Below are 5,036 nucleotides of genomic sequence, written 5' to 3' on the forward strand. Positions count from 1 at the left end.
CCACCTTAGGTGTACGTGGCTGGCGCCTTAGCCGGTTGAGCTATAGGCGCTGAGCCAGAATAAATAATTTCAATACCATATGAAATGATAAGGAAACACTAAAAAATAAGTCTAAGAAGGCCTAACAAAGACAGTAACATTTCAATTGACTCTTGAAGGCTGAGTGGGACTTTGAGAAAAGAAAGGAATACTCCATCTATGGAAAACCACCCATACAAAGGCAGATTCAAAGAAAGAATCTGACCTCTTTGGGGGAATAATGAGCATTCAGTATGGCTGAAGTAGAGGTCTACAATAGGCCAGGTAAGGATTATGCAGTATTATGTTGGCAATGAAGAGCCACTGAAAGTTCTGTAAGTAGCAATGTAATGTGGTTTGCTTCCTGTTTTAGGGAAAAACTCCCTTTTGTAATACTTACTCATTATCCTCTTCACCCAGTCTTGCTCTTTTAGCCAAATGTTCATTTTCTAATTCTGTTAGATTCTTAAATTCTTTCTCACTACTAATGATGCTAAATACTGAAACAAAAAGAAAAATGCCATGAGCTAAAATAATTCTTTCTGTAACTTTACTGATAATTTAACACTAACACTAAAAGACTCACCTTTTTCTACCTGAATCCTAAAAGCATTTCTTTTTCTTCGACCATAATCTATACTAAAAAAAAAATAACAAGAAGTTTAATAGTAGTCTCCACCAATATTCTCCATTAAGCTCACTCTAAAAAGATCAAATAAAATTGCATGAATATTTCATTATGTCATTGTAATCAAAGTGGCCATAAACCTATTTTCAAAAACTATTTTTTTTATTTTACCATCTTTTCTTCCAGTCTTATACCAGAGAATAGGTAAGCTTATGAAAGTTCTATCAACACAGTGACAGATTCTATTCAAAAGGAAAATAATCATACACCCAAGTTGCTGTGAGCTATGATGCCACAGTACTCTAGTGGGGGTGACAAAGTGAGACTCTGTCTCAAAAAATAAATAAAATAAAATAAAATTTCAGATCAATATGAGGATACAAACAATTCGGTTACAATGTTTGCATTTGTTAGGTAAGGTCCATCAACTATTTTTTTAAAAAGACAAAGGTTCTCAGGTGCTGCCTGTGGCTCAAAAGGGTAGGGCGCTGGCCCCATATGCTGAAGGTGGCGGGTTCAATGGTAGTGGCTCATGCTTATAATCCAATCACTATGGGAGACCAAGGTGGGGATGGGCGGAGATCACCCTCAGGAGTTGGAGACCAGCCTGAGTTAAGAGTGATACCATGTCTCTACTTTTTCTTTTTTTAGCGATAGAGTCTCACTTCGTTGCCCTCAGTAGAGTGCCATGGTGTCACAGCTCACAGCAACCTCCAACTCTTGGACTTAGGAGATTCTCTTGCCTCAGCCTCCCAAGTAGCTGGGACTACAGGCACCTGTCACAATGCCTTACTATTTTTTTACTTCAGTTTGGCCAGGGCCAGGTTTGCACCCACCACCTTCAGTATATGGGACGGGTGCCCTACTCCCTGAGCCACAGGCGCTGCCCCATGTCTCTATTAAAGGTAGAAAAATTAGCCGAAGTATTGTAGTTGGGCTGTATAGTCCCAACTACTGAAGAGGCTGAGACAGGAGGATTGCTTACAACTAGGAGTTTGAGGTTGCTGTGAGCTAGGCTGATGCCAAGGTGCTCTAGCCTGGGCAACAGAATGAGACAATGTCTTAAACAACAAAAAAAGCCCCCAAAGATAAGATCTCACTCTATTGCCCAGGCTGGAGGGCAATGGTCTGATCATAGCTTACTGAAGCCTGAGCTTAAGTGATTTTCCAGCCTCAGCCACCTCCCAAGTAGCTGGGACTACAGGCATGCACCAATATACTTGACTAATTTTTTTACAGAGATGGGGCTCTCACTAGGTTGCCCAGGCTGGTCTGGAACTCCGCAGGCAAGCCTCCTGCTTTGACCTCCCAAAGTGCTGGGATTACAGGTGTGCCACCATGCCCTGCCTATCTTGCCTTTAAATTAAGATTTAAAAATATAAGGATCTGTTTCTTATAGACCTATCACTGGCACACATTTTAAAATCTGCCTATCAGAATCAAACCTTGTTTTAATGTGAATGACAATACCAAAGAAAAAACCTCCTCTCCACATCGAAATTAGTATCATTGACCCTAATCCCTTTGAGCTTTAACTTTTAAAAAAACACAAATTAGGCTCTGCACCTGTAGCTCAGTGAGTAGGGCACCAGCCACATACACTGAAGGTGGAGGGTTTGAGCCCAGTTCAAGTCTGGGCCTGCTAAACAGCAATGACAACTGCAACCAAAAAAATTTTTAAAAAAGGCCAGGTGTTGGCTCGGTGCCTGTGGCTCAAGTGGCTAAGGCACCAGCCACATACACCTAAGGTGGCGAGTTCGAATCCAGCCTGGACCCACCAAAAAACAACAATGACGGCTGCAACCAAAAAATAGCCAGGCGTTGTGGTGGGTGCCTGTAGTCCCAGCTACTTGGGAGGCTGAGGCAGGAGACTCCCTTGAGCCCAGGAGTTGGAGGTTGCTATGAGCTGTGATGCCATAGCACTCTACCCAGGGGGATAGCTTGAGGCTCTATCTCAAAAAAAAACAAAGGCCAAGTGTTATGGCAGGTGCCTGTGGTCACAGCTACTTGGGAGGCTGAGACAAGAGAATTGCTGGAGTCTAAGAGCTTGAGGTTGCTGTGAGCTATGATGCTACAGCACTCTACCAAGAGTGACATAGTAAAACTCTGTCTCAAAAAAAAAAATCACAAATCAACTTTGCAGGGATGATTCCTGCTGGTTCAGCAAATTTTAAATTACAAAGTATTCAGAGTAGGTATGTCTAATTTCAGAACAATGCAAATTATCTAGTAAATCTAAAAAACAGAATTAAGGGGAAGGAAATGAAAATGCTATCGGAAAACTTGACAAAGTGAAAGCACAGAAGTATGTTAACAAATGACTGCTTTGAATGCTGTCTCCAAAACCACTGTGCTATCTTGTCTTCTAGGGTAGCATAAGAACTATTTCCTCATAAACCCTTCCATAAGCCTCCCCGACCCCAGTCCCAAAATATAATTAATCTAGTCCTCTCTCATAGAATTTCACCTATTTATTTATTTCATTTATTTATTTATTTATTTTTTGAGTCAGAGTCTCACTATGTCACCTTGGGTAGAGTGCATCACTGCTAATAGCAACCTCAAACTCTTGGGCTTAAGTGATTCTCCTGCCTGAGCCTCCCAAGTAACTGGGACTATAGGCACCCACCACAATGCCCTGCTATTTTTTTTTTTGTATTTGTCATTGTTGTTTTACCAGGTACAGGCAGGGTTTCGAACCCACCAGCCTCAGTGCATGTGGCCAGCACCCTAACCACTGACCTATGGGTAGTGAGCCAGAATTTTACTTTTATAGAAGAGATAATTAGGGGAGTGACTGTGGCTCAGTAGGTAGGGCGCCGGGGCCATATACCAAGAGTGGTGGGTTCTAACCTGGCCCTGGCCAAACAGCAACAAAAAATGGTCCTACCTACTTGGGAGGCTGAGGCAAGAGAATCACCTAAGCCCAGGAGTTGGAGGCTGCTGTGAGCTGTGACACCATGGCACTCTACCATGGGCAATAAAGTGAGACTCTGTCTCCAAAAAAAGAGAGATAATTAAGCTGTCTGGGACCAACAGTCATTTATTTATTCAGTCACTCATTCACTCGATTCTTTCAACTCACTCAATGACACTAAATGAGATCTGTCCAAGAGCTAGGACCCAAAGATGAGTGAGAGATGCTATTCAGGTAGTACTGGAGACAGACACAAACACATATTACGGTTAAGTGCAATGGGGGATATGGTGTGTATGTGTGTTTATTTGATGTGTATGTATATACATAAATATGTACATGCACAGCCTAGACAAAAGAATATGGACTTAAATGTATTTATATAGAGACTTTTGTTTGTTTTTCGTACAGAGGAGAAAGAGAAAGGGGATTCCAGGAAGAGATAACAACATGAACTAACTCAAAGTAGAAACAACATAGTACACATGTGTGTATGTGACAGAGAGGGAGAGAGACATAGATTATTAAGTGCTATTAAGTTACTGGCACAAGTATTACAAGACAAGAAGATAGGAGCTTAAAGACCAGATCCTGGAGTCTTAAAGACCTGATCCTGTGGCCTTTAAGCCACACTGCAAGGTAGAATTCACACTGGAAAGCAACTGAAAAATCACTGGTACAGAAAAGGCAAACGTAAGCATTAAATGCTTATAAAATACAGAGACAGAACGGTCAAATATGCACTTTAGATAGATTTATCTTGCTTTGGCAAAGATGGGCTAGAAGAGTGGTTTTTAGTGAAGATGGTAACATCCCTTGGGGGCATTTTGAAAACTTGAGGGGCAATTTTGTGTCATCATAATGACTGCAGAGCATTATGGAGATTTAGTGGGTTAACAACTACAGATAATGGATATTCAATGCACTGAGCAATTTCACCTAAAGAAAATCTGCCCTTCCGCAGGACTTTCAAATGCCTACAACAGGTTCACAAGGCCTGTTCTTCCTTACTTAAGCTAGAACCTGTCTGAGAAGGCATATGTAAAACCTGTTTTGTGTAGTTTTAAAACACACTTTTTTTTTTTTTTTTCTGAGACAGAGTCTCTCACTTTCTTGTCCTCCATAGAGTGCTGTAGTGTCACGGCTCACAGCAACTTCAAACTCTTGGGCTCAAATGATCCTCTTGCCTAGGCCTCCCAAGTAGTCACTATAGGTGTCTGCCATAACAACCACTTAATTTTTTTTTCTTAGATATGGGGTCTTGCTCTGGCTCAGACTGGTCTCGAACTCCTGTGCTCAAGCAATCTACCTGCCTCAGCCTTCCAGAGTGCTAGAATTACAGGCATGAGCCACTGTGCCTGGCCCAGAAACTAAATTTTTTAGTAATGTAATTACTTTATAGAATGAAAGAGTTCACTGCCTTTTTTGTTTTCACTGAAATAACTAATAAACATTGTGTTGTGGTATCTGAGA

General features: G+C 41.4%; 1 protein-coding gene across 1 annotated transcript in view; it reads right to left on the reverse strand.

Annotated features, from left to right (window-relative positions):
* Nucleotides 1–658, reverse strand: part of NVL (nuclear VCP-like) — an 89,772-nt gene extending 89,114 nt beyond the window's left edge. Inside the window, exons 1-2 of the mRNA XM_023513920.1 lie at nucleotides 605–658; nucleotides 419–518 (exon numbers count right to left, since the gene is read on the reverse strand). The gene's annotated coding sequence lies outside the window, so the exon portion shown is untranslated. The remainder of the gene's footprint in view (nucleotides 1–418; nucleotides 519–604) is intronic.
* Between the last annotated feature and the right edge of the window lie 4,378 nt (nucleotides 659–5,036).

Source organism: Otolemur garnettii, unplaced genomic scaffold (genome assembly GCF_000181295.1).
Source record: "Otolemur garnettii isolate 467f Iridium unplaced genomic scaffold, OtoGar3 scaffold00045, whole genome shotgun sequence".
In the NCBI taxonomy this organism is placed as follows: Eukaryota; Metazoa; Chordata; class Mammalia; order Primates; family Galagidae; genus Otolemur; species Otolemur garnettii.